General features: G+C 44.5%; 1 protein-coding gene across 3 annotated transcripts in view; it reads right to left on the reverse strand.

The window, feature by feature from the left end:
* Positions 1-18,943, reverse strand: part of ZHX3 (zinc fingers and homeoboxes 3) — a 113,097-nt gene that overhangs the window by 80,449 nt on the left and 13,705 nt on the right. Inside the window, exon 1 of one of the 3 annotated variants that reach the window (XM_018057873.1) lies at positions 7,487-7,506. The exons of the other annotated variants lie outside the window; for them this stretch is intronic. The gene's annotated coding sequence lies outside the window, so the exon portion shown is untranslated. Of the gene's footprint in view, positions 1-7,486; positions 7,507-18,943 lie in introns of those variants that run through there. 3 annotated transcript variants of the gene reach the window in all.

Below are 18,943 nucleotides of genomic sequence, written 5' to 3' on the forward strand. Positions count from 1 at the left end.
ATTATTACTTCAAAAGGAACACAACTGTTGACCAAATAAATGAGTTCATAAACATCTACTTTGTACCAATACTCTGCAAGGCCCCAAGCAGCCTGCCATCCCAGACTCTCTTCTCTCAGACCACTCACTTTCCCTGCTGATCTTCTCTCCTCTGATCGCTTCAAATCCCATCTTCTGTGCCAACAATCCCCAAGGCCAGCTTTCTCTCAACTACAGAGCTAGCTGCTACCAGATATCTGCTATCAGATGGTCCACTGCCTGCCATGCTCACTGTGTCCCAAGCCAGAATCATCATCTCTCTCAGAACTGATCCATCTCCTTTATTTAACATTCCATGGCAACTTTAGGGCTACTCATTCAGGAACTCTCCGTCTCCATGGAGGCAGCTGCTTTTGGCTTGGTGCCATCATATCTTTTGCCTAGAATAGTGATGGGTGCACAATAGTCACGGAAAATATTAACTAATTGAATACATGGTTAAAACCATATACTACCATCAGTTCAGTTCAGTCATTCAGTTGTGTCTGTCTCTTTGAGACCCCATGGACTGCACCACACCAGGCCTCCGTGTCTGTCATCAGCTCCCAGAGTTTACTCAAACTCATGTCCACTGAGCTGGTGATGCAATCCAACCATCTCATCCTCTGTCGTCCCCTTTTCCTCCTGCCTTCAATCTTTCCCAACATCAGGGTCTTTTCCAGCAAGTTGGTTCTTTGCATCAGGTGGCCAAAGTATTGGAGTTTCAGCTTCAGCATCAGTCCTTCCAATGAATATTCAGGACTGATTTCCTTTAGGATGTACTACCATGGTAGTTACAAATTAAGAAAACTAAAAAGAGCCTGGGATGTTTCTCAAGCCCAATGTCAGAGTTTAGTGGAAGGGCTAAAAACTGGAAGTCCACAGGCAGAACTGGGCTGTGGGAGAGAAGTCTTAAGTGGCCAGAATATTTGGGAAAAATAACATTAAAAATAACCGTACTTACAGATAGGGCCTAAAAGTTTCCCACAGATAACTACCATTTCTGTCTTTTAACAAATACTGACCTTTCTGATATATGCCCATAGCCCCTACTCTATAGTTAAACATTTTTTATCACCAGAGGTGCTGGGCATAGGTTGAATGTATTTTTGCTCTATAAGGATGACAATACTAAATTATTTTTAAAGCTCTTTTGAATCTCGGGGCTCTATAATTATGTTTATCTATATATGTCATTTAAAGCAAAGAGGAACTAAAGAGCCTCTTGATGAAGGTGAAAGAGGAGAGAGAAAAAGCTGGCTTAAAACTCAACATTAAGAAAAACTAAGATCATGGCATTCATCACTTCATGGCAAATAGGTGGGGGGGGGGGATGGAAACAGTGACAGATTTTATTTTCTTGGGCTCCAAAATTACTGCGGATGGTGACTGCAGCCATGAAATTAAAAGACGCTTGCTCCTTGGAAGAAAAGCTATGACAAACTTAGCATATGAAAAACCAGAGACATTACTTAGCTGACAAAGGTCCATCTAGTCAAAGCTATGGTTTTTCCAAGAGTCATATACAGATGTGAGAGTTGGACCACAAAGAAGGCTGAACACCAAATAATTGATGCTTTTGAACTGTGTAGTGCTGGAGAAGACTCTTGAGAGTCCCCTGGACAGCAAGGAGATCAAGCTAGTCAATCCTAAAGGAAATCAACCCTAAATGTTCATTGGAAAGACTGATGCTGAAGCTCCAATACTTTGGTCACCTGATGCAAAGAGTCAACTCATTGCAAGAGACCCTGATGCTGGGAAAGATTGAGGGTAGGAGGGGAACAGGGCAACAGAGGATGAGATGGTTGGATGGTAACATCAACTCAATGAACATGAGTCTGAGCAAACTCTCAAAGATAGTGAAGGACAGGGAAGCCTGGCAGGCTGCAGCCCATGAGGTTGCAAAGAATTGGACATGATTTAGCAACTGAACAACAACAAAATGTATTTATTTGCAATTATTTAACATTAAGATGTTAAAACTGAATAAACACAAATATTTGGAAAGTTTTAAGATATCAACACACTGTTTAGACATGCTAATTAATGGAACCTACAGAGGCTCTGTTTTGTTTTTTTTTGGGGGGGGAGGGCAAAGGACCCAGGAACAACTGTAATACTAAACATATATTGAAACCACTGCAGGTATCTAAATCCAAAAAATCCATCAGTCACGTGTGTCACCACAACAAGCTTGGCTGGTTCTTTTGTAAAAATATATAATTTAATTAATGTATTTATTTTTGACTGTACTGGGTCTTCATTGCTATGCACAAACTCTCTCTAGCTGCAACAAGCAGGGGCTCCTCTCTAGTTGCAGCACGCATGCTTCTCACTGCAGTAGCTTCTCGTTGCAGGGCGCAGGCTCTAGGGCACGCAGCTCACTGGCTCTAAAGCGTGGGCCCAATAGCTGTGGTGCACAGGCTTAGTTGCTCCACAGCATGTGGGATCTTCCTGGACCGGGGATTGAACCTGTGTCTCCTACACTGGCAGGCAGATTCTTGACTACTGAGCCACCAGGGAAGCCTTTCTTGGCAAGTTCTTTATAAATTTACATACCATTCTTCAGAGATTAGGCTCCTTCTCCATTAACCTGAATCAGCCTCAGCCCTGGAAATCAGTCTGCCCATTCAAAGAGTTGTGTCTCATTTCAGGAGGCAGTAGAGTAAATGCCCCCTTGTTAGGTTTCTATGTGAGGTGAGTAATGGAGCAGTTAATAAGAGGCACTTTCAGTCCACCGGCCTGGTCTCGAAGTTGTTCAAGTGATGGTATCCTGGAGCATTCTTGCTTGTAGCTGGTTGTGAACACTTTCAGGGAAGAAGGAGGGGTAAAACGCAACTGCCCTCCTCTCCTGACCAAGCACTATAGACAGAGATCTGGGAGAGCTGACTTTGGTAGGAATTCTCATTTTTCACTGACTTTCGTCAGTTTTCACAAGACCCCTTCTGCAGCTTCTGGAGCTAGTGAGTGTCCCAGCCATCCCCTCACGGTCACCGGAAACTGAAGAGGAGGAAAAAGCATCTTTTCCTCCACTCTTCTGCATTATCTGGTCTCCTTTCTCCGTTCTTAGGGTGGTGGGGCCAAGAGGTACCCTCTGAGGAGACAAGGGCCTGGGACTCTCCAGCTCCAATCCGGACCAGAGCTGGGCCAATACTCAAGTGCATAACCAAGAGTTATTTTCAATCACCACCAGGCCACTGCTGAATGATAATTTAGCTTCAATTGTGTTAACGAAACCGCGCTTCCGATTTCAAGTTCATGAACGAGTGACTCCAATGTCACAAACGGAGAAGAAATAAAGGAGCTCCTTGTTTTATTTCAAATCTGAATTTAAAGGGCTGGTTACATCATTGCATGGCTACAGATCAGCATTTTCCTCAGGACATCTCATTTTATTCATAAAAAAGGCATCTGTCATCCTTTGGGTAACATGTCATAGATGTGACCTTGTACCAAAAAGTATTGGACGTATCTATAAAATATTCCAAAACTTGCATTTTTCCTTTCAGTGGTTTTAACAATGTCATTTAGTGCTCTTTTTTTTTTTTTTTTTTAACCAAAATCCAAGGTGGTGACAGCTTTTTGCCCCTTAGATGACAAATGCTCTAGGGAAACGATCCTGTCTTACTTGTTCACTGCTATTATCCTAGTGTCTAGCAGTAGGTGACACATAGTAGGTGGTCAATAAAAGTTTGTTGAATAGATTTAATCATGTAAGAATTCACTTTGATCTTAGTTATAGTTTTAGCAAAAAGACACCTATACACTAAAAATTATTAATAAGAAGTCCAAATACATTTTGAGGCACAGTCAACACTGGAGTAAGTAAGAGGGTTTCAAGACAACAAGTTTGAAAGGAAAGCACTTATACAAAAGGAAAGTACTTGACAAAGTTATATTGTGATTGCTGAAAAATCTGCTAAATCTGTGGTCACAATTTTAAAATCATTAAGCTATTAAAAACTCCACAGCCTTCCTTTAAAAAGAGAGTTAAATCTAAAAAGAAGTAAAGGATAAATAGCACTTTGCTTTGCTAAACGCTGATTACATACAGGGACTGTGCTTGGCACACTACACACTAATTTCATCTAACCCTCACCAACACCCTATGAAACAGATGCTCATTACCTCCCTATTATTGACAAGGAATCAGACACAGAGAGGCCCAGGGACCTGCCTTAGGTCACAGAGGGGCACGGCAAGAATTTCAACCCAGACTATTGCTTTTAACCACTTGGCTACCTTGGCAGACACAGTGTTACACTGGTCATAAAATCACCAGGGCAGTCACGAGGTCCAAGTGAGCACATGGAAAAGCAATTATAGGCACTCAGTAAATACTGCTCACCATCTCCCTTCCTGGTTCTCCTCTCCCAACTTCGCATCTCGGAGCCTCCCACCCTGGCTCCCTAAGTTGTAATTTGGGAAGACAAGCAGTGACCCAATAATTCCCCTCCTCCCTGCTCACAAATTTGGGGAACTTTTGGATATTTTAAACAATTTGTGGTATTGTTTGATGCAGGCCACTGAAAAGGAATTTAACATGTTATAAATAATCGGGGAGGTTAAACACACAGCCTTGGGTCACACAGTATATGGGAGAACAGAGATTTCAACCCAGACATTTTTCTCCCTGCCATGCAGGGCTCCTTTCAGTAGTGGAAGGAGAATCACATAACCTCAAGGTAAGCTGTCTCCATGAGAACGGGAAGAAAGGAGAGTAGAATTCACGTAAAACTTGAGAATGTATGGAAGTGAGATGAGATATGCTGCCAGGGAAGAGGCGAATCCAGAATAACACAAAAGACTTTGCAGAAGGAGGGCTACGGCAGTGTCTGTAGGTTGGCTGTTGCACTAAAGCAAGGGAGTATACGTTTGGAAAAGTTGGCTGGATTGATTTTTAAAATGTCTTCTCCTCTAATCAAAGATTCAATAATTGTAACAGAAATGACATGTGGCTTTGTAATTAACTTAGTAAGCACAGAGCATAAGCACTCTATGAGCAGTGGTTATACGAAAATGATAAAAGATAGATTAAGAGATCTATCTTCCAAATCTATAGTAATTTTTATATGGGCCATCAACCAAAGCATGAATCTAAAAAAACCATTTTTGAGCATTAAGGAAAATTTTAATATACTAAAAATGATATTAAAGAACTTACTACTAATTTTAGGTACATTAATGGCACTATAGTTATAGGTTTTTTACAGTACTATTTTTCAATCATTGTTTTAAAACATTTAAGTCACTACTTTTCAACTTGGACTGAATATGGGCATTACTGCTTATTTTTCACTGAAAATAAAGTAGTCTGATCGTTTTCAATTTCGAAGCCTTATTTTTTGTTCCTGTTGTCTTTCTCCTGTGATTAGGATTTCCTAATTTAATGTCTACTTAAAGGATTTAACTCTTAGGATATGTTTGGAAGACACTGTTTTTAGTATTTAGGAGTCAAAATTATCTAAACACATTCATCAAGAGTGGTGAAGTAATCAACTCATTGAGACTAATAATACTTTTTTTCTTTAAGCCAGAATTAGTCTAATTGTATTTTATGTATTGGAAAGAAAATTTACATTTACTTAAATTGTAGACATACCATAAAAGCTTCAATTATGCACTAAGATAGTTTCAGAATATTTAGTGAAGGACAAGTTGGATATTAACACTGAATTTATCCAGAAAAGACCAAAGTCCACAGCTCCGTAATGGTAATGTTCTGCCGCTTGACCTGGGTGCTCGTGACACAGGCCCATTCAGTTTATGAGAATTCACCAGCCTCTACACTTACGTTCATTTTTCTTTATGTATATTAGACTTGAATTAAAAAGTCTTCTCTGTCACGTTCCATACTTGAAGTGTTACGGATGAAACGACAGCATCTGGAATTTGCTTTCAAAGACCAGAAGACGGGGGGCCCGGGGAAAGACCATGTATGGTTGTAGGTAAAGAAGAGGATGAATAAGGGATGGGAAAGAAATGAAATAAGATTAGAAAGGTGCTGACATTGGGGAGGCTGCATGTGGGTTAGTGGAGGCTTGTAATACATATTAGAAAATTACTGTAATTTTAAAAAAAAGTGTTAAAGGGAAAGCATAGTTACTGCTGTACCTGTGCGTGCACGTGAGCTGCTGAAAGGACAGGGCAACAACTGACTCATCTCGGAAAACCAGCACGGACAAGGAGGAGATTAATGGGTGAACTACGGGAGCAACACGTCGCTCTACGTCTGTCCCTCATTGGCTCAAGTGATGAAAGCTTAGGGGCTTTAAGAACCCAGGGAGAGAGGGGTTTCGATTTTTCAGTGGACGCACACCTTCCAGGGTGGTGGGCATACCTACTATTTTCAAAGAAAGCAAACGTGGAGGAGGGATAAATTGTAAATCTGGGATTAACAGATTCACACTACTATATATAAAATAGATAAAACAACAAGGACTTACTGTAAAGCACAGGGAAATATATATATGTGTGTAATATATATATATTCAGATTCTCATTATAGGTTACTACTAGATCTTGAATATAGTTCTCTGTGCTATACATATACACACACACATGCAGATACATTTATGTAAGTGAGTCACTTTGCTGTATACCTGAAACACTGTAAATCAATTATTTTTCAAGTAAAAAAAAACTCCTTCTGTTCCACTAGGGGAAAAAAAAAAAAGGAAATGGTGCCCACACAGGTAACATTTAAGAGGCTGCAGGGCTCCACGTGTATGCATGCGTGTGTGCGGCAATAACTGCACCACTCAGTTTCTACACTGCCCACAACGAAGGCACTGGGTAGGCTGCATTCTGAAAGTGACTCTGATAAGCTCCCACATCAAGAGCACTGAATCCTAGAGGCCAGCTCGGTAAAGAAAAAAGCTGCTGCTGCTGCTGCTGCTAAGTCACTTCAGTCATGTCAGACTCTGTGCAACCCCATAGACAGAAGCCCACGAGGCTCCCCCGTCCCTGGGATTCTCCAGGCAAGAACACTGGAGTAGGTTGCCATTTCCTTCTCCCACATCAAGAACACTGCATCCTAGAGGCCTGCTCAGAAAAGAAAAAAGCTAGTCATGTTTTAAGCACAAACTCTGAGCTAGAAGCGCCCACCCTTTTAGGGATGCAGAATGTTTCAAAGCCAAACAAGAACATTAGCCGAATCCTCTGGCTTTGAGGAAACAGTTCATCTCACAAGGAGATAGAGAATCCCTACTGCTAAGACACAGCTTATTGATCAGGTCACAGTAAGCTCTACAAAATAAGTGCAAATAGTTTTTTTTTTTTTCTCTCTCTAAATTCTGACATAATAATCATCCTCTGAAATGACCAAAAAAGTCTTGGCCACAGTGTTACCTGCTTGGAACAAAGAGTGAAAGAAATGTACTGGTTCCATGAGCTACGAGAGTAAAAGCTTGGAGAAAAGGGGGCTCAGGTGCTCACGACCTCCCCGCCCGGTGTTCTCCAGACTCACTTGCTAATCTGTTGCTGAAACGCTGCCAGCTACACAAGGCTCCTCCAGCTTAGGAATGTGATTGCAACAATGCATCCATTTTCTCCAAATTCCAGTAGAGTAAAAAAAAAAAAAAAAAAAAAAATTGAACGCTCCATAATATTGCTTATAAAAGAATTTTATCAGGAACACTTTATCTTATAACCAATGTTTTAAAAACTAAGTATCCAGTTAGTTTCTCTTTGGGTAACTTTCTGGTATATGAAGCTATACCATATTAATAAAAACTTTTTTTAAGTGCTCAGTTTCCATGAGCACATTATTAAATGTCCTGAAGATGAGAAACTTGAAGAGACACCAAATATGTTGGATAACAAACAGCCTGTCGGGCTGGACTAAAAAGTCCAACCAGGCATACACAGAGAGGTACATACCACTGGCAAGAGGGTGAAAGAGCGCCACTGTGGTTTTTCCATTTACTTAGTGAGGTAGGAGAGGGACCTCTGAATAAGGGATCAAGGATCTGAAGCAGAGAATATCTTCCAGGGGATCTGATGGGCACAGCACAGCTATCCAAACATGGAAGAATTTTTCCTCATCAACAACTCTTCCCCAAAACCGGGCCTCACTAGTCAAAGTATGACCTGACGCAACTCGCAAGCATCAGCATCACCTGGCAACTTGTTAGGAAGATGGAATCTCAGGCTGCACTCAGAACTACTGAATCAGAACCTGCATTTTAACCCAAGCCCCAGGTCATCTGTGTGCACGCCATAGTTCAAAAAAGCCTAGGATTAGGGGATTACTGTCCATGCGGAGGGAGGTTTCCACAGAGCTCTTCGTGGGCCTCCCCTGTCTCTCACTTTTACTGATGACTCACGTGAAGATACTGAAGAGCCTTCTGCAAGTCCTAAGGGACACTCCTAGAAGGAAACACTCAATTGCACAAGCACCTCTTGGAAGAGGCCAGGCCTGAGAGCAGATCACGTGCAAAGATGTAAGCAACCAGCAATTTGCTAACGAGAAAAAAAAAAAGTCATGCACACTTGACTATGTCTGCACCCGGGACCCCTTCTGGAGAACAGGCTGCAGACCTGGCCATGTGTTCTAGCAGAGTGACAAACTGTGGCCACAGACCACAGTGAGAACCCGGGTGGAGAGAAAGGGACCCAGAGTCTTTCCTGAGGAATGGCTGACCTGGAGGACATTAAACCCGAAGAAGAAGCGACTAAGTGGGGACATCGTGGTTGTATTCACACATCTGAAGGGCTGTCTCAAGACATTTCATTCTGCAAATGTGTTTCTGAGCATCTGCTATGTGCCAGGCACTATGCCAGGAACTAAGGACAGAGGGAAAACCAGAATCGCTAATTGTCTCATTTTCCTTACTAGTGGAAGAAACTTGTCTGTTGTCCCAGAAAGCGGAGCTGCGGTCGATGTAAGGCTAGTGGAGGACAAGGGCCCCAGACAAGGAAGCCCCTCTAGCTGAGGGGCTCCAGCTTTGTAAAGAGTGCACAGATGGAATGGCCAGCCCCCTAGGCTGAGCGGAATGGGTTAGGGAGGGGACGCATGCCTCCCAGGGAGCAGCCTAGGGGACTCCCACGCCAGTACTATATTCCAGAGTTGCAGGATAATCAGGGCCAATATCATTAATCAAATAAAAAATCTGTTCAGAACTACACTATATTCAATTTAGCCAAGAACAAATTTTTTAAAACTTAATCACAATTTAGGGTTTCAGCTAAATTTTGTATGTAAATGTAAATGGTGTATAATTTCTCTTTTAGCAGTAGTTTTTTAAGCCAAGGATTTAATAAAAATCCTCCATATCAACATTTTAAGCAACAGCTCTGCTTAATGACTCATTTTAATTGTATACTTGCTTCTCTCAAAGACCCTTAAAACTACTATATTCAATGTTCCACGATATACCTTCAGAGTTGCTCATCCCATTCTGAGAAATTATTCTGAAAAAAATAACAATTCCTTTCCCTCTGCCAGAAAGAACAAAAGAGGGAGAGGGTGGGGAAGCTAAATGCAGGAGGAGTCAGATGAACAATGTTTATAAAGAAAACAGTAAGTAAACCACTTACATGCTCGACAAAACTGCCAATCTTTTTTGGCATGAAGCAGGGTAAACGATATCCAATAGGCAGGAGAATGTTTAAGGTAAATTAATAAACTATTTAAATAATCGTGAAGGTCATTTAGCAACCTGTAAACATATGCATAATGACAACAGTATAAACATGCACAATTTTAGCCATGTAAAATTTATGCATGCATGTAATAAAAATTAGAGGGAAAAAGTTTAAGGTTTGTTTTTTTGGCTGTTAGGATTCCTCTTTTTTTAATTTAAAATTTCTACTTTATTGTTGACTGTTCAATAAAAAATTTTACAATGAATGTACCAGGAACCAAAATAACTTTAACTTATAAGTGTAATAATTTGTACGTTAGCAAGAAATGAAATCACACAAAGGTGACACATAGTTGAACCTTAATGTTCAATTGGTTCTTTGTCTTTTATAAACCTATTTTTCATAAATCACCAAAAGTAAAATATAATGAGATTCACGTTATGAAAAGTGCTTAACATTTGTGGGAAGTAAGAAGGACTTTGTACAGCAGCTGCCCATAAACTTTGGGTAAAAGCAAAACTAAATTTCTGGATTCTATTTTGCTTTTCACCTTATTTGATCTCAGTTAGCATCGTTCATGCCAAGTCGAGTTTTTTCCCTCCTCTTTCCCCTTCTCTTCAAGTTCATAGACGTGAAGGGAAAAAAAAACACACAGCAGCTCTTTTACAGTTTCCCCCGGTTCTCCCAATGACGCCATGAAGGGCAGCTTTCTGGAATGGGCTCAGAGAAAGTCAGGGCTTTCTGGCTACCAGAGGGCTACCTGGCTACCATCTGTCACCACAGGCATCATCAGACTGCGCTGACTTAGGCCAAGAGACCTGGGTTCAAGTTTTCCACTTCTATAACACGGAAATACTCCTACTTACCCCGCAAGGTGACTGGGTCAGGAGAAAATCCCCAGTAAATGGTGATGCTCAAGAAATGCTTACCTTATCCTTTTTTCCCACCTTCCACTTAACACACACATTCTGTCTGAAGTCACATGGTCCTTCTGTCAAATATCTTCCTGTTGCTCTCCAGGTGCACTTTCTACCCATCCCTACCTTGCTCCTACCCCTACAGACCGATCTCTATGGATCCCATCCACAGGCCCCTATGTGTGTCCAAGGCAGAGTCCCAGAGAGAGGTCAGAGATGGAAACAGAGCTGGGGGTGGAGGGTGGCGCGAGGAAAGGGTGAGGTTAGCGATTTGAATATCCTGCTTCTGCCAGCTGTACTCCTCAACCAGAGGCCACCGCTCTTCTCAAGGCGGCCTCTTCTGAACGACAAGCCCTTCTGGCTTCTGAAGACCACTCCATCCACTTCTCCCATTGCAGCTGGGGTGTTAATTTCACCATCTGAGTTCCTGCCCTGTCCCTGGAGATTTCCTCTATGTCCTATCCACAACACTTTAAGTGAACCTAGTTAGGATCCACAATGATTCTAAATGGAGAATAATCAGCTTTTCCTGTCGGGACTCTGACCGATAAAGTCCTATTGAAAGCATTCCATCTACAGCATTTATACCTTGAATCACAGGGGCAGTGGGCAGTTCCAGAGTTCATCTGAGGCCAAGAGGCACACGCAGGCAGGACCTGATGATTCTACGAAACCAGACTGGCAAAGCCTAGCCTGTGCTCCCCCAACAGGCCTAAAGCAGGCCTTCAACTGAGCCACTGTCCTCAGACCACAGGGGAATTAACATCAGTTCCTAAACTCTTGGGTCCTGTGAACTGGGGGGTGAGGGCCTGGGCAGACCAGTATTTTAATTCCTCAGTTCAGGCTCAGTTAAAGAGCTCTGGTTTTACCCCAAGTTTATTATAATGGTGTACAACTCACCAATTCCTTAGGGACTGGGAGAGGAGAAACAGCAGCCTCCCAAAGTCCCGGAGTTCCCACTGTGTCAGTGTTTCAAGGGAAGAGTTGGGAAACAAGGCTTAAGAACTGACACTCCAACACCAAAAGGGCTCTTTTAACCTCCAAAAGAGCAGGGGGAAAATGTGAAGTAACCAACTCCCCACTCATACATTTCTCTCCCTCCCAATTCCTAGGAAAGGAGGACCCTGAGGCTCACAGAGGGCGAGTGTGCAAGGAAGAACCAGGACTGATCCGACATCAGATCCCCGCATTCAGTCCCCGCTGCTGGTCCAACCTTAACACGACAGCCACGCTCATCCCTCTGGTCTGTGCTAGCCAGCTGCCCAGAGGCACACAAAGGGTCAGTCAGGCCTCGCCCACCAGGATGGCCTGGTTCAGTCATCCCCAGACTAAAGGCCTCATAGAGTTTAGCCTCTTCTTCTTGGGCCTGGAGACACAGAACTAACCTGTCAGTACCTACCATGTACAGAGCACTCTTCAAGATGCCCTGGTGAGTTGCAAAGAACCATTCAATTCTTTCTTTTTAAAGTTTACCTTTTAATTAAGAAGATCAGAGAGCTAAGCATGCAGCACACAAGAAGGGCGTTGTACACAAAGCCTCGCCCAGCAGAAAGGTAGCAGAGAGCAGAAGAGCTCAAGGTCTGGGTCACACTTTGGACAAGACTGAGCGACTAAACACAGTATGTAAAACATGTGGCAAGTCCCTACCCCTTCTAAAACTCCATTGCTTCATCATGAAAATAAGGCCAACAACAGTATCTGCTAGTCATGATTTCATTATTAACCAGGGTCATTGTATTAAACCAAATGATATGGGTAACAACTCTGGCCCAGCGGCAGGCAGGCTGTGAGGGCACAGTCAATGCCAGCCTTTATCATCAGACCCAAGTGAACTAGCTAAAGCCTCCTCTGGCGAAAAATCAAATTCCCTGGCCTTGCTGGCATTTTACCTGCACCCTAGGACTTAAAAGCCTTTGTCTTCTTTTAAAGGAAAGTATATTACAACATTATCAAGTGTAACAAAAAGCTTTACTATTACATAACACTACTGAGATTAAAAAAAAAAAATTCTGTTAAGTAGACGTTTTAGAACCTTTACTCAGAGGTGGGTTCCACGAGGATGGGTTTCAGCTAAGATTCAGCTCAACAAGAGTTGGAGCCACCAGAAAAAGGTAACAAGACCTTGGGATGCCTCTATCAAGATCACAATACGGAGAATAAGGAAGGAGGTTATATCTGAAGAAACTAGGAATTCATAGTCTACCGAGAAAAGCTTGCTGTCTTCAAGTACTTAAAAGGTTGAATATGCTATATGTTGCGGAAAAAGACTAAGTAAATCCAGAGGGTCAGAGATTGTAGCCTCCTGTGAGGAAGAATGTTCTCAGGCTAACAGAGCAGTCCCGCACATAAGAGGGGGGTTTGGCCTGTGCGCCTGGAGCCTGTGCTGTGCAGCCAGAGAAGCCACGGCAATGAGAAGCCCATGCACCTCAACGAAGAGTAGACCCTGCTGGCCGCAACCAGAGAAAGTCTGCTGAGCAATGAAGACCCAGCACAGCCATAAAGAAATAAATAAAGTCATACAAAAGGAAAAAGAAAAGAAGGGGACTTGGCATCTCACTAGTAGACACGCTGGAAAACTCTGCATCCTTTCCTATCTGAGTATCTGTAACCCTACTGTCTTCTTTGGACACTAGAAATAAACATAAGTGGGAATCAACGGAGCACAAACGCTTGCCCATGTGTGCAAGCGTTTCTCATCCTGATGACAACGAAGTCTCAAGAGAGTCATTTGGGGGCCAAGACTCAGTCCATTACTACACACACTTAGGCAGTCTTACTTCATCCGAGAGGTGTCTACAATTAAAAATAAATAACGGTCTCATAGTTCTTTATTCTTTTAGAAAATAATCAGCCCAACACTACATTCAAAAAGACTAAGTAAAACCTTCAGCATTGTTTCGAGTAACAAAGCTAAGAGTTCCATTTAGTCAAAGGCATCTCTGCTTTTTGCTCTGTTAAGCTCAGGAAACTAAACATAGGGGGTAAAAAAAAAAAAATCAAAAAAGATTCTAAAAATCAAACCACTGAGAAGAAAGTGATTCAACATTTTCTTGTCTTTGTTTCACCTGCCAAAAAAGATAAAGTGGATTTGGAACTGAGAGAAAAGACAAAAAGAAAGAATTCAAAAGGGTAGAAAAAGACATCCGAAAGCAAAGCATGAGAGTCTGGTGACATGAATCGCCCAAAACCTTGCTGAAACTCTAGATGCAAGCTGTGTATGCTTTGCTGTCTCTGCTGACCTCTTCTTTTTCACTCCAGGTCAGCAGGATAAAGGGCTCAGTGGCAGAGTCTGCAGGCTCAGTTTGACTGCAACAGAGGAGACGTGGGTTCAATCCCTGGGTTGAGAGATCCCCTGGAGAAGGAAAGGGCAGTCCACTCCAGTATTTTTGCCTGGGAAATCCCGTGGACAGAAGAGCCTGGCAGACTACAGTCCATGGGGTCACAAAAGAGTTGTACGTGACTTAGCGACTAAATAACAACAGCAGGAGAAAAGGATATAAAGGCAGAGGCTTGTCCTTCATTCAGCCCACTTGCTGCCTCCATGGGCAAACATAGTTGAGCCCAGGAGAACGCTGGTGCTCTTCATCATGGAGGCAGTTGTAATGTCAAACCTGGAATTCTGGAATCACAAAATCTGAGGCCCAGGGAACAGGTTTAGGGGTGGGGACAAAGGAGTGGAGAACCAAGTTACCAGGCAATGCAGGTCTCCAGAAGCTCTTCTGAAGCAATTCATATTCTTAAGTTCTCAGATGTTTTCCTTTCAAAAGATGGAGACAATTACTAATTTTTTACAGTTAAAGGAATTCCTTCTGTTCACAGAAGACACTATACAGACTTTACAGCCTTCAGACCCAGTGAGAAATGAATCATCTACTAAAGACTCACAGTCAGGTGGAGGTACCTTCATTATGGAGTGTGGCTTTCACCTGAACTGGAGAAAGCAATCTTTGTCCTAGATCACGGGGTCTTTTGTCATAACCCTACCCTTCCAGCACTGTTAGGCTGAGGAGACTGGTAAATACGCAGGGTGCTAAGTGCCCCCATACCCACATTAAGCTCCAGGAGAAATGGAGGAGAAGCAGAACCCAGTCTGAGGGGTCAGGGAAGGCTTCCTGGAGGAGGGGGTACCTGGAATGAAGCAGAAAGGCAAGTATGCACTGTCTTGATAAAAGAGGGGAGCCCTCCTCCTTTTCTAAGAAACACAGAGGGAATCCAGGAAGACCAAGGTCAGAAGCCTGGGTAATGCTATCATTTCTGGACTGGCCTAAGGACTTGGGGACCACAGAGGGAGCAGAGAGACACGGGGCTAAGGAGCCATTAAAGGCAGGGATGGCTCACAGTGTGACTGGATGCAAGTCAAGCCAGGCAAGGGTCAAAGGCCTGGACTTGGCTAATCATAAAGGGCCTTGAGTGCCCTTTGCCCGAGACATTTCAGGGAAGTGGCAGGGACAGAGGCCAGAGCACAGAGGGTTGAGCTGAGGAGGTAAGGAAGTGGAGACTATGGATAAGGCTACTCAGAGGAAGTTTGGCTGAGAATAGGGAGGGAGCCAACCGGAAATACAGCATCAAATTTTCTTTGCCAGCCTGAACCTCTCTCCTGAGCTCCAGACTCACTTCCGTCCTAAAGTCCTCCTCTTCCCTCACCCACCGCAGCCAGCATACACTGTGACCTCCCTTCCACCCATTCTCCACACAACAGCCTGAGGGGTCTTTTTAAACTATAAATCAGACCACTGTGATTCCTCACTCAAAGCCCTGAGAAGGAACCCTCGCCTCCCTGCCACCGCCTGTCCGCGCTGTGTGGCCTAGGCCCTGCTTCCCTCCCCAGCATCTGCCCATGCCCTGGCCCTCCTGCCGGCCTCCTTTCAGTCCCTAAATCCTCTAAGCACTTCTCTGCCTCAGGAGCTTTACTCAGGCAGCTCCCTCTGCCTGCACCACGCCTCTCTTGCCCTCCCTGCTCCAACCCAAGCAGCAAAGGGTGCATCACCTGTGAAGGAACCGCCACCGCAGAGGCCCTCTCCTCCCCTACCCCCCTTCACACCTCTAGCCATCTTCAGAGTCCAAATTCTCCAGTTCTCCAGGTGGGATATTTCCTGGCTCTCACCGTCAGGGTCCTGGACCTCAAAACCCTCAAGTCCTAGCTCACTTCTCTCCTGCGTATTGATCGTCTCTGGTCAAGGCACCACCTCACCCGTTTCTCATCTTGAAAAGGATGAACAGGGTCTGCCTCCCCAGCTCTGGGAAGCTCGTCTCAGAAGGTGTGTGCACACCCTGGTTCTCACCTCCGTCTCCCCTGACCCAGGGGCCTCTGTCCTGCCTTCCTGGCGCCTCCCGACACTGGGAACCAGTCCTGGGCCCCCAGGCCCGTCTCCATTCCCAGGCTGTGTCCCTCGTGGCCGGAGGAGGGGCCCGTCTGTTCCGGCCCAGGCTCCATTGGTCCTGCCTCCCTGTCTTCAGGCCCCACCACCCCACACACCCCACGTTTATCTCCCATCCAGTAAACACCTCCTCTCAACCATCTCTCCTCTGGCCTTAGGCACCAGCCTCCATCCTAGGCTTGAAGCATCAAAGCCTCCCGATCATCAACTTTCTCTTTCCCCACCTTGCTGCCTGATGTCAACGCCCCCCAGGAACCATGGAAACCATGGTTTGAAGATGGCAGAGCATCAGTCTGGGTCCCCCCATCGCCACGGTTGACTGGATTTAAAATGAACATGCTGCTGCTGATGATGATGCTAAGTCACTTCAAAAATGTTTTAAGCCACTGAGATTTCAGCAGGGTTTATCTATTATAGGAACTAGCATTTCTTTAGATAATACAGGCTGAATTTAGATAGCTGGAGAGCAAGGGGGAGGATTCTAGTGGTAAAGAAGAAAATTTATACAGAAGCCTGAATCTAGGATCACTCGTGGTCTGATGAAACCAGCTTCATTTACATACTCCTTATCCTCCTTGGGCTCCAAAATCACTGCAACCCATGAAAGTAAAAGATGCTTGCTCCTCAGAAGAAAAGCTAAGACAAACTTAGTGTATGAAAAACCAGAGACATCACTTTGCTGACAAAGGTCCCTATAGTCAAGCTATGGTTTTTCCAGTAGTCATGTATGGATATGAGAGCTGGACCATAAAGAAGACTGAACACCAAAGAATTGATGCTTTCGAGCTGTGGTGCTAGAGAAGAAGACTCTTGAGAGTCCCCGGAACAACAAAAAGATCAAACCAGTCAATCCTAAAGGAAATCAACACTGAATATTCATTGGAAAAACTAATGCTGAAGCTCCAATACCTTGACCACCTGATGTGAAGAGCTGACTCACTGGAAAAGACCCTGATGCTGGGAAAGACTGAGGGCAGGAGGAGAAGAGGGCAACAGAGGATGAGATGGTTGGATGGCATCACTGACTCAATGGACATGAGTTTGAGGAAACTCCAGGAGATGGTGAAGGACAAGGAAGCTGGCGTGCTGTGATTCATGGGGTCGCAAAGAGTCGGACACAACTTAGTGACTGAACAACAACAATTCTCTTCAGATTACTTTGAAACATGTTTTCTCATCTGACACAACCATCACCATCATCACGTATCATCAGTGCTGTTATAATTAACAGTTTGCAAACAAAGAAACAGACTTAGAGAAGTTAAGGTGGGTCCGAGGTCCCATTGCTAGTAAATGGAGGAGCCTGGATTGGACCACAGGACTCCCGACTCACAGTCCACTGGCATCTCCCCTGCAGCATCCAGCCTCTCAGAGCCACACTCCAGGGCTACAACAGAGATACTCTCAGCTGGAGTACACAAGGGTGTTGGAATAAAACAAAGGAAGATAGGGAGGGAGTCTGGCAAGATTGGCTAAAGGCAGACTGTGGAGGACTTTATAAACATCAGGCTGTGGAGTTTAACTTTCATACAATAGACAAGGGGGAACAATAATCAGCCTCCACTTTCACAAAGACCTTTCTGCACACGCTGTCCCCTGGCTGTCACTTGTTGCCAGGGGTCCCCTTCACAAAGAAACTAGATGCTTTTATGAGGGCAGAACTTCCGGCCCGAAGCTCCTATAGACACGCCTGTACCCCCACACAGCCGTCCCCTTCCCAAACAAAATGCCAGAGGCAGCCCTCCTCTGGTAATATTGCTGACCACCCCCTGTGCATGTGCGTCCATCCACGGAGGACACCTTCATCAATCACTTGTCCTTTCTCTCCCCTGAATCCCTGCCTTTGCCCTTTGTTCGAGCTCTGTCTCTTCAGCCTCTGAAGATGCTAGAATCCCTCGCATCCTAAAATCACCCCTTCCTCAGGAAGCCCACAGCCCCTCTTCTCCTCATACTTCATCACTGATCTCCTTTAAGAGGTGGATGCAGATCTCCACTTCATCACCCGGTCCTCTATCCCATCAGTCCCCCACCTTTTTGGCACCAGGGACCCGTTTTGTGTAAGACAGTCTTCCCACCAACTGGGGCAGGGGGAGAGTTTCGGGATGCTTCAAGGACATTACATTTACTGTGCACTTTATTTCTGTTATTACTACATCAGCTCCACCCCAGATCACCAGGCATGAGATCCAGGAGGTTGGGGACCCCTGCTCTATTCCACCGGCTCTAATGAATTATGACACTGAAACGGTCACCTCTAATGATGCCTCCTAAGAGCTGGGCTCAGTGGACGGACAGCAACATTTCCTTTGGCCTTTTTAGGGCGCCTGACAGTGCTGCACTCTTGACATTTCTCTGCCTTGATTTCCACAACCCACGCTCTCTGCACCTTCCTCGTCTCTGTCTGCTCCTCCTTGGTTCTGGCTTCTTTTCCTCTGCCCCTCCCCTGAATGTCCTTGTTTCCTATGGCTCCATTTTGATCCTCCTCTTACCTTACTTGGCTCTCGCTCTGAAATCACCCCACAAACAGCTTCAACTGACAGTTACATACTTCAAATTGGTATGCAAGTATCTTCCGATCTTACATCTCTGCAGTCCAGACCTCTCGTGTGAGCTCTTCACATCCTGGCTACACTTCCCTTCTGGTATCTCCCTGGAGACTTCCCAGGTGGCACAGTTGGTAAAGAACCTGCCTGCCAATGCAGGAGACTCAAGAGACTCAGGTTTGATCCCTAGATCGGGATGATCCCCTGGAGGAGGAAATGGCAACCCACTCCAGTATTCTTGCCTGGAGAATTCCATGGACTGAGAAGGCTGGCAGGCCAGAGTCCACAGGGCTGCAGAGTTGGACATGACTGAGCACGCACACATGCACATCTCCCTATGGATTCCACGGGCCCCTCAAACTCAACATGGCTACAACCACACTTAGCACCTTGCTTGCCACACTTGTTCCTACTCTTTCTGCATTGATAATGACAATACCTGTTGAGTACTGTAGCAATCTGGGTTCTCCACAGAAACAGAACCAACACAATACGTGTG

The sequence above is a fragment of the Capra hircus genome, chromosome 13, assembly GCF_001704415.2.
Source record: "Capra hircus breed San Clemente chromosome 13, ASM170441v1, whole genome shotgun sequence".
Taxonomy (NCBI): domain Eukaryota; kingdom Metazoa; phylum Chordata; class Mammalia; order Artiodactyla; family Bovidae; genus Capra; species Capra hircus.